This window comes from Girardinichthys multiradiatus, chromosome 14 (genome assembly GCF_021462225.1).
Source record: "Girardinichthys multiradiatus isolate DD_20200921_A chromosome 14, DD_fGirMul_XY1, whole genome shotgun sequence".
NCBI lineage: Eukaryota > Metazoa > Chordata > Actinopteri > Cyprinodontiformes > Goodeidae > Girardinichthys > Girardinichthys multiradiatus.
This window is the reverse complement of record NC_061807.1, coordinates 12,973,186-12,984,582: the sequence shown is the minus strand read 5'-3', so window position 1 is coordinate 12,984,582 and position 11,397 is coordinate 12,973,186. Positions and strand designations below refer to the sequence as shown.

At 38.1% G+C, this 11,397-nt stretch overlaps 1 long non-coding RNA gene across 1 annotated transcript in view; it reads left to right on the top strand.

Annotated features, from left to right (window-relative positions):
- Positions 1 to 935: 935 nt before the first annotated feature.
- Positions 936 to 11,397, top strand: part of LOC124880077 — a 28,265-nt gene continuing 17,803 nt past the window's right edge. The window contains exon 1 of the long non-coding RNA XR_007041231.1: positions 936 to 981. This is a non-coding gene — a long non-coding RNA (uncharacterized LOC124880077). The remainder of the gene's footprint in view (positions 982 to 11,397) is intronic.

Here is an 11,397-nt window from a genome sequence, read left to right as displayed (position 1 = left end):
TCCTAGTAGGTCGTGTCGTACTCTTTCCATCTCCAGATGATGGACTGACCAGTGCTTTTATGTTAAAATCTTGAGATATTATTTTAAAACCTGACTCTGCTCTAAACTTCTCCAGGTTTCTCCCTGACCTGCTGAGCTTGTTCCTTGGTCTTCATGATGCTGTTTGATCACCAAGGTTCCCTAATAAACCTCTGAAGCCTTCACAGAACAGCTGCATTTATACTGAGATTAAATTATACACATTCTGTGGATTTTATTTTGGGCTGTCAGACTAAAACGAGGCTGAATATTCAAGTACATTATAATTTTCACTCTTTAAGATGCTTAAAACCCCTTTATCATTTATCTTCCATGATTTTGTGTTGGTGTGTCTCATAAAATCTCCCTACCAAAGATTACGTGAATAATGAGAGAAAATGTGGAAAGTCTAAGAGGTATGAACACTTTTGAAAGGCACTGCACATATAAGACGGACCAGCTCTAGAAAATATGAGCAGCGGATTTTTTTCACAGTCATGCAAACAGCAGCAGCTTCTTCTGATGCCGATTTAACGACGTCGGGGCTCGCCGTGACCGTGGCAGTCTGTCACGCTTTCAGATCCGCTGATATTTCTCGCTGTGACTCCCAACAGAGGAAACAGCAGAAATCTACGAGTCGACCTGAAGCTGACGTCACCTCTACTACAGACAGCAGCGCTGCTCAGTGGAAAAGCATCACAAAAAAACGCAGTCTTCCGGAAATGTTTCTCCGCGCGCGCGCTTATTTTCTGATCACTTTGGAATTGCCGTGAATTGTCTCGAGGGTATTTCGTCATTGCTCGCCTCTGATTGGCTGACGCTCGGTGCCCCCCCCTATGCGTCGATGCGGTTTGAAACCGGTGGGCAAGGCATTGGTACCATGTTTCCTTTCCTTTGCCACCGGCTGAGAGCTGCTGCAGAATAATCATTTTCTTGTTGACTCTGCGACCTGCTGACATCTCGGTAAGACTGTAAATACTTCCTCATCGTAAAACCCGTCCAAAAATACCTTTGTTATACTTGCTATGCAAATGCAACATGTTCAGCTGCAGGGTGAAAGTATCATCTTCGTTCCTGTTGATTAAAAGCATCTCAGGGTAATTTGGGAAATCTGAAAGGGAGGTTAGATGCTTATTAGGCGGCGTGATGAGAACAAAAGCAGGAAACTCTTAAGTTCTTCATCCTGATGTGCATCAGATAAGTTGGTTTATACATGCAGATAGGAGATGCTGTAAAGTATTCAAAGTGTCTAAAAGTGTCTTCAACTATTGTGTTCATGCAGGTGAGGACAAAAAAGGAATCTGTTTATATTTTAGATGGAACAGTTTACAAAAACTACCAAAAATCCCTTTTCCAGTGGGAATGAAACACATGCGCAGACCGGTTTCAGTAGAAGAGAGAAAAAAGCGCATCTTTTTACTCTTCTGTGAAACATCCTGCAATGATTTCTTTATTAATTTAAAGCTTAAATTATTTGCTTAAATTATGCATCCTGATGCTTTTTGCAGTTAATAGTAAATAACAATCAAAGACACTTTGTGATAACCAGACGCAGTGAGGTTGGTTGTCTCCGTATTAATGGGGCTATAATAATGAAAAAAAAAATGTTACAAAATAGAAACTATATATATTTTTTTTTGCATAGAGACATCAATAACCTGCAATCTACCACATTTTGTATGTAAACCCTTAGTTTGAACCTGTGGTAAATTATTATGAATTATTCTATGTGAGCAGTGAAATGAGGGGATTTACAGTGTTTTAATAATTTATTATTACAGCAACTCAAGCAACAGAAAACAAAGAGTAACTGTGTTTTAAACCCTTTTATACACAAGACAACCGAACCCAGGACTAATGAGACAACCCAACTCAACCCAGCACGTTTTAGCCACATGGCTTCAGCTTGAAACTGAAAAAATAGTGCAAATGAAATTTATAACTGCTTCTTTCTCTGTAACCTTTAGTTTTAACCACTAAGATCCAATATTTACCAGACAGGCAGATCTGTTTTACAGTTGGATTTAAAAAAAATATATATTTATGAACTGAGAGCTTAAAAAGAGAACGAGAGGAAAAACCATCAGTTTTTGAATAATGATTTTTAAATGGCTGATATTGTGTGAGTTTTTATTAAAACATAGACAACCTGATAAATCACTGTGACCCATAAAAATGACTGAATAGCTCCTTTTCTCAAGGTTTTGTAAGTTGACACCAACCATTAATGCGGCTGCAGCAAGTAACGTGACAACCAACCCTGGTCTCCTGTATTCTTCATCCCTTAAACTGATGATGCTACAGCTTCTGAATCAATAAACTGCACAAACCCCCAGATTAAATGAACTCAAAGACAATTATGTCTTTATCTTGACAGTCTTATTGAAATTAAGCCAGAACTTGGTTCAGTTTTCTTGTACTGTAACTCCAACCCTGAGGAACTTTTATAACTTATTCATATTGAGCTCTAAAATACAGCACATGTTTTGATTTCATTTGAGCACATGTAAAAGTTGCACATGTATGTTTCTGCTCTCCAGTTTATGGACGTTTTATCCCTTAACATCGTTAATATGAGCTGCTAGTGTAACACGTGACAAACTGATTCATGTGGACTAAAAGTTCAGTTTTGTTCTTCTTCCTTTTACAAGCCCTCTTATACAACAATGTTTGTAATACAATTAATTTTTTTTGAAATAACTTAAAACATTTAGTCTTTCTGTGAACCATGTGGAGGAACTTTCAGAACAGGTAGAAACGGTTACGTCTATTTATAAGATCTTTAATTCATAGGATTCCTTTCAATGATTGTTTTCATATTTATCTTCTATGTTTTAGTTAATTAATTTGCTTCCCATTTAAAATAATTAGCTTTGCTTCAGTAATGTTAAAATGAATATAATATACAGTACAGACCAAAAGTTTGGACACACCTTCTCATTCAAAGAGTTGTCTTTATTTTCATGACTATGAATATTGTAGCCTCACACTGAAGGCATCAAAACTATGAATTAACACATGTGGAATTATATACTGAACAAAAAAGTGTGAAACAACTGAAAATATGTCTTATATTCTAGGTTCTTCAAAGTAGCCACCTTTTGCTTTGATTACTTCTCCGCACACTCTTGGCATTCTGTTGATGAGCTTCAAGAGGTAGTCACCTGAAATGGTTTTCACTTCACAGGTGTACAGTGTCAGGTTTAATAAGTGGGATTTCAAGCCTTATAAATGGGGTTGAACCATCAGTTGTGTTGTGCAGGAGGTGGATACAGTACACAGCTGATAGTCCTACTGAATAGACTGTTAGAATTTGTATTATGGCAAGAAAAAAGCAGCTAAGTAAAGAAAAACGAGTGGCCATCACAAGAAATGAAGGTCAGTCAGTTCGAACAATTGGGAAAACTTTGAAAGTGTCCCCAAGTGCAGTCGCAAAAACCATCAAGCGCTACAAAGAAACTGGCTCACATGAGGACCGCCCCAGGAAAGGAAGACCAAGAGTCACCTCTGCTGCGGACGATAAGTTCATCCGAGTCACCAGCCTCAGAAATTGCAGGTTAACAGCAGCTCAGATTAGTGAACAGGTCAATGCCACACAGAGTTCTAGCAGCAGACACATCTCTAGAACAACTGTTAAGAGGAGACTGTGTGACTCAGGCCTTCATGGTAAAATAGCTGCTAGGAAACCACTGCTGAGGACAGGCAACAAGCAGAAGAGACTTGTTTGGGCTAAAGAACACAAGGAATGGACATTAGACCAGTGGAAGTCTGTGCTTTGGTCTGATGAGTCCAAGTTTGAGATCTTTGGTTCCAACCACCGTGTCTTTGTGCGGCGCAGAAGAGGTGAACGGATGGACTCTACATGCCTGGTTCCCACCGTGAAGCATAGAGGAGGAGGTGTGATGGTGTGGGGGTGCTTTGCTGGTGACACTGTTGGGGATTTATTCAACATTGAAGGCATACTGAACCAGCATGGTTACCACAGCATCTTGCAGCGGCATGCTATTCCATCCGGTTTGCGTTTAGTTGGACCATCATTTATTTTTCAACAAGACAATGACCCCAAACACGCCTCCAGGTTGTGTAAGGGCTATTTGACCAAGAAGGAGAGTGGTGAGGTGCTGCGCCAGATGACCTGGCCTCTACAGTCACCGGACCTGAACCCAATCGAGATGGTTTGGGGTGAGCTGGACCGCAGAGTGAAGGCAAAAGGGCCAACAAGTGCTAAGCATCTCTGGGAACTCCTTCAAGACTGTTGGAAAACCATTTCAGGTGACTACTTCTTGAAGCTCATCAACAGAATGCCAAGAGTTTGCAGAGCAGTAATCAAAGCAAAAGGTGGCTACTTTGAAGAACCTAGAATATAAGACATATTTTCAGTTGTTTCACACTTTTTTGTTCAGTATATAATTCCACATGTGTTAATTCATAGTTTTGATGCCTTCAGCGTGAAGCTACAATATTCATAGTCATGAAAATAAAGACAACTCTTTGAATGTGAAGGTGTGTCCAAACCTTTGGTCTGTACTGTAGCTTGAGCTAAAATAATGTTATTGACCATTCATTGCCACTTCTGGTCTGAAATTTATGCATTTTGTTGCTGGGTTTTTCTTGTGTGTGAAGCATGTTTTAACCAGACTAACTTTAATTTAGTTTAACTTTAGTTGTCTAACTTGGTAGGCCCTGCAAGAAAGTAAATAATCCATAGTATGCATCCTTAACATCCATTTGAAGCTAAGAACAGTGTTGGAATGTTATAGTTTTGTTTATCCCACTTTTAAAATTTTATTTAAAAAGAAAAAAAAAAAAGTTTCGTGGCCTACCATTTTATCAGCTGATCGCTGCAATCGAGACATCAGCACACCAGGAGGATCTCTTTCCATCTAACCCAAATTGCACATTTTGTCCATAAAAGTGCTGGTTTGATCTTCGTAGACACTATATGAGCATATATATTTGTCTTTATTATTATTGTTAGGTAGTCATTTTTATACCCTTTGTGTAGAATAGTGCCTGTTAGTTAGGTAAAGGTTTTTGGACCAGAATAATGGTATATCAGAATTATTTGGCTTCAATATATCTCTATATATATAATTAAGAGAAGCGTTTTCTGTTTATTTCATGCAAGAGTGATTTATCTGTCAAAACAAGGCCAAGGTTCCCCCACCTTCGGTGAAGCGGTTGAATAAACAGTGACAATTTTTGGTTTTGGTTAATAATTGATCAATTATTAATGATGAATAGCTAATTTGTAATTATTAAAGAGCTTTGAGCTCTTTAATAATTACACCAGAGGACATCTCTGATTTCTATTCGATTGATTTAGGTTCAGAAATGAATTTTTTTCAAATTATGATTTCAAATTATAATGTTTGATAAATATTAATTAATCAATAACCATAATTCTTACATTGACAATAAGAACAGAACAAAATAAATCAAGCCTCTCTCTCGCGTGCGTGTGAAAAAAAAAGTGTGAAACAAACTTTTTTGTTCGGTATATAATTCCACATGTGTTAATTCATAGTTTTGATGCCTTCAGTGTGAGAGAATTTCAGTGCACCCTTCCATCAAACATTTTGACAGGTGGGCGGGACTTCCGGTGAGGGCGGGACTTCCGGTGGGGGCCATGTGGGCGCCATGTGGTTGCCATGTGGGCAGGGGGGTGTGTCCAAGGGGCGTAACAGTGGATGTTGATTGGTTGTCGTCATTAGGGGCGATACCTTAAATGAGTCAATTAAAACACACAGGGGTGTGTTTAAGGGTGTTACGGGGAAGGCCTTAAATGAGCCAATTAAAACACACAGGGGTGTGTTTAAGGGTGTTATTAATAATCTGTATGTTTTTTCAGGCGTTAATACATCTAAAAAACAAAACAAACAAAAAAAAAAAAGACATGCATCCTTTTATATTTTTAAAGGTATAATCAACTTAATGTTGACCTATCACATGAAATCCTAATAAAGGAACTGTGTAACCTGACAGAATTGTAAGTTAATTTTGCTTTACAGCAGGACCTATTTGTTGAATATATGAGCCAGTCTAAATCCGTTCAAAATAGAAAAGACCTAAAAAAGTAAATAAATAAAAAATTGTGCTTCACTACATCGATGGAATGAGAAAAACCTTCAGCTTCTGCGTCAACATACTGGAAAAGCAGCTGAAAATAGGTAAGACGAATATGCGATTAACAGAAAAAAAAAAGAACATCAGTATACTGTTTCCAAGTTACAAATTGACTAGCAATGATGTGTTTGTTTTTGAATCATGAGAGACTCCATTTTAGGAAAAAAAAAAAAAAGGAATGATAATTTAAGTTACCTGTAGCTTTTCTAAAACATTTTACTTTTTCATCTTAGAGTTACAGGGTTACAACTGTTAGGCGCGATGTCAGGAAAGGGGCAGTTACGTCTGTTTCTTAGATAACATATCACCTTTGAACTCAAGAAGGGTTTTGGTCTTAAAAACATAGGCAGCTGAAATAGGTAAGACGAATATCAGATTAACAGAAAAAAAAAGAACATCAGTATACTGTTTCCAAGTTACAAATTGACTAGCAATGATGTGTTTGTTTTTTGAATCATGAGAGACTCCATTTTAGGAAAAAGGAATGATAATTTTAGTTACCTGTAGCTTTTCTAAAACATTTTACTTTTTCATCTTAGAGTTACAGGGTTACAACTGTTAGGGGCGATGTCAGGAAGGGGCAGTTACGTCTGTTTCTTAGATAACATATCACCTTTGAACTCAAGAAGGGTTTTGGTCTTAAAAACATAGTCTTTGCAGTTGAGATAACACTGTCATGTTCTGGTATAAATACTGTGTGTAAATGTTGGGGCTCTGTTTCATTGGTTAACCTCAGTGTCAGGGTCTTCAAATGCTGAATGTCTTTGAACCATAACACTTGTTACATTGAAAAATACCAGTACTGACAAGAAAAAATGTCGGTAAATATTTCAGGAAACCCGGAAATTGTGGCTTCTTCTTCTGATAATTCACAAAAGCACAATGACATCTTAAAACGTAAGTAAGTAAGTAAGTATCATTAAATGCATGTGAATGTTCTCAAATTTTGTTTATATATATTGTTTATATATATATATATATATATATATATATATTTTTTTTTTGTTTCTTTGTCATAGAACCCACCGCTGATGACCTTGATGATTTCATCTTGACACAATCAGATTATGGTAAGTAAATGTTAAATGCAATAAAATATATATATATATATATATATATTATAGTTAACCCTTGACAATGTTTCAATTTATAGATTTGATGAGAGAGGTAAACCCGAATGATCAAGTTGGAGGGTTCAGCAGCTGGAATCGACACTCCAAATTAAGAAGGCGAATTATTTCCAAACAAGAAAAACTCCCAACTACATCTGAACTTTCTTCTAACACAGAAATTACGACAGATTCTTTGAATACTCCTCCGCCAATTATCATCATTTCCCCTGAAGACACACCGGATAAGTTACCGGCACCTCCAGAAAGTAAGTCCTAAGAACTAACTGTTTTTCTTTGAGAGTGAATGTATTTTATTTATGTGTTATTAGAGACTTTTGTTTTAAACCTCAGATAAAACTGTTTACAGATTCGACTGAGAGCTCTGTGGAAGACATAGTTGTCGAGCAGGAGCAAGGTAAGGAAATAAAAATTAAATAAAAACAATATATATATATATATGTATTTTAAGCATAGTTCAATAAAAATGTCATATAAACCTGTTTACAGATACATCCAAAGATGCCACATTAAATCCGCCCACCAGAAGGTCGCTTTTCAAAGATCAAGACAGCTTTCAGCAGAACGGCACAGTTTCAGTCCAACAAGAAGTGAAATCTGGAGGTTTTACCGCAAAGAATCGGAGTAAGATTAAAAAAAAAACTTGTGTATTTTAAAAACTATTTTCGTTTTATTTATGAACACTGTGCTGCGCAGCGTAAGATAACTTTTTATTGTCTTCTGTTTTTACAGAATATTTAACCCCGGCCAAAAGACAGCGACTCTTTGCGCTACAAACCCGAGCAACGCTAGTGAGTGGTTTAATGAACGGTACGTTTTAATTCATACATACATACTGAATTAATTTTAATTCCCCTTTTTTTTTTTTTTTTCAGCTTTAATGTGATTATTTCAATATATATATATATATATATATATTTATTATCTATTTATTTATTTTTTGTTCATTCTCCTTACAGAGGTAACGTTGATGGTAGGACAGATTGGATACAGAAACGGACAGCGCAGGAAGACAGTCTCTACAGTCTCACGGAATCTTCGTAATAAGGCCTCATCGTTAACGCTTCTGGCAGCATGTCAGATTCTGTTAAAGAAGCATTTTGGTGACATCAAGGTGATTTTAAACTGAACTGATCACTGTGTTTTTGTTTTTTTGTTTTTTGTTTTTTCTGTAGGTTAGTTTTTTTTTTATTTTTGTTTCTTATGTTCATAGAAAATGGATAACCGAATCAGACTTGCCCTGGATGAAATAAGAAATTTAGTTAATTAACTTAACGAAATTCCCGTTAATGCAGAAGAAAATAGCACACCGTCTCCACACAGCATTGAGCAAAATTATCATAACCCCTCTACGACACACTCCGCAGATCATCACGGGGGTAATTTCAATACGGGAGTAGCGGTTAGTTCTGATCAAGTAATCAGACTTGCCCTGGATGAAATAAGAAATTTAGTTAATGAACTTAACGAAATCCCCGTTAATGCATCTCCTGCTAACAGTGAAAATTTAATAAATGAACATCAGCACGGTGACGTTTTAAACGTAATCAATCAGGCTCTTTCCGATTTGAACAGCGAACTGTCTCCACACAGCAGCATTGAGGAAAATGATTCACCTGCACACGCCGCAGATCGGCACGGTGACGTTTTAAACGTAATCAATCAGGCTCTTTCCGATTTGAACAGCGAACCGTCTCCACACAGCAGCAGCATTGAGGAAAATGATCCACCTGACACTCATCATAACCCCTCTACGTCACACTCCGCAGATCATCACGGGGGTAATTTCAATACGGGAGTAGCGGTTAGTTCTGATCAAATAGAGCGAGATCCTCCAGCTGTGGTTGAAAGTGAACATTTTAATAACCATGAAATAAGGAGACCTTTTACCATACCGCCGCCCTGTCCAAGTAACGTTCCAGATTTAGCAGCATTCTATACAGACATCATGCGTATTATAATTGAATTAGCCGACGCTGCGAGATCGTTAACCAGACGTAACGACGTTGTGCAGCTGGAATTAGTGGGTGAAAATCTCAATCGTCACATCACATTTACTGTTACAGATGATGGAAATATGATCCTGCCTGCTTTCGAAAACTTCCTCGACGATTTAGTACAATCGAATGCAAATATACCTGTAGATAATAACATGGAATTTTTTCTTCAGGTTGTTAATGACCCAGCAGGAGGTTCTAAGCGTAAAGCTGCAGGAACGTTAGACTGTGAACTGTTTAATAAGAAAATGCGTCATTTGTATATTATAAACAATACCGGTAATCAGTTATGTTTTGCAATCAGCCTCGCACACGTCTCTGATCCTGAGCTCACGGATCACCGTGCTGTAGAACTGGGGAGGAGATGGCACCATCAGGCAGGCCTTGACGAGCAAACAGCAGTTACTTTTAGTGATATTGGTAAATTTGAAACCATTCTGAAGAGAAAAATTGTAGTGTTTCACAGAACCACGGGCTCTACTGCTCTGTGTAAATTTGAGACCAGTTTCCCCGATCGTTCAAACCCTCTGTTTTTGCTGTTATTTCAAGGTCATTACTATGGGATAAAAAATCTCAAAGGTTTTATGGGGTGCAGATATATTTGTAATTACTGTTACGCCAGCTATCAGAATGCCAATACACACCATTGTGAAGGTTATTGTCCAGTGTGTCGAACATATAAATGTATGCAAGAGATTAGCAATCCTGTAAGCTGTGCAGGCTGTCAAAGAATCTGTCGTAATTCTTCATGTTTCAGCAGACACAGGGAACCGCGCATCAGAAATAGTGCTGAAAGGCCTATGAGTGACTGTGAGTTGGTAAAACTCTGTAAAGTATGCAAACGGATATACGTTATTCCAATCAGTAAACCGAATAAACCACACGTGTGTAATGTAAAATGCAGTATTTGCGGTGAAAATGTACCCCCCAGCCTAGACATTACATGTGATGATCATAAGTGTTACATTCTGCCTTGCAGTGCAATTAATCAGCTTGATGATAAACTGATTTTTTATGATTTCGAATGCCTCGTCAATGACAGCGGCGTGCATACCCCCTTTCTGGTCTGTGCTAAAACATTGAAAGGTGATGAATGGTACGCTTATGGACTGAATTGCACCCAAAAATTTCTCCTGCATTTCAGGAGGCCAATGTACAAAGGTTACACCTTAATAGCGCACAATGCGCGGGGGTACGATGGTTACCTGATTCTCACAGCAATGCTGCAGTTAGGCATTAAACCACATATCGTCATGGTAGGGAGTAAACTTCTCTGTTTAACCGACCCTGATTACAGGTTAAAATACATTGATAGCCTGTCCTTCATGTGCATGAAGCTTAGTGCCATGCCGAAAGCGTTAGGCTTTACCGATCAAAGCAAGGGTTTTTTTCCCCACCTATTTTCCTCTGAACAACATCTCCAGTATGTGGGGGCTTTTCCTCCTCCATCCTGCTACGCTGTAGAACGCATGAGTCTTCAAGAACAACAGGTGTTTAGCAGCTGGTACAGAGAAGCGAGCAAAGAGGTCTTTGACTTTAAGAAAGAAGCAATTCGTTATTGTAAAAATGACGTTGAAATTATTTTTCAAGGATGCTTAAAATTCAGAGACGAGTTCTTTAAGGAGACAAGTGTGGATCCGTTTAAAAGTATCACAATAGCATCAGCCTGCATGAAGGTTTTTGTAACCAATTTTCTTCCTCCTCAAACCTTAGCCATTCCATCACCTCTGGACTACAGACGTAGCAGTAAAACGTTCTCCAGCGCGTCCATTCAATGGCTCGGCTGGATTGCAGACAGCAGAGCCATATTTATCGAGCATGCATTAAATAGGGGTGAAAAGAAAATCGGGCCATATTCAGTGGATGGGTATGCAGAGATTAACGGTGTCAAAGTTGCGTTTGAATTTTATGGCTGTTTTTTCCACGGCTGTAAAAAGTGTTACATGCCTCATGACAAGTGTCCGTTGAGAGGGGTCGCATTTGAACAGTTTTACGCAGCCACTGTTGAGAGAAGCAAGGTGTTACAAACTGTGTACGGCCTTCGTCTCGAAGTCATATGGGAGCATGAGTGGATTGAAATGAAAAAATCAGACCCAGGGGTGATCAGCTTTCTTGAGAAAGTTAAT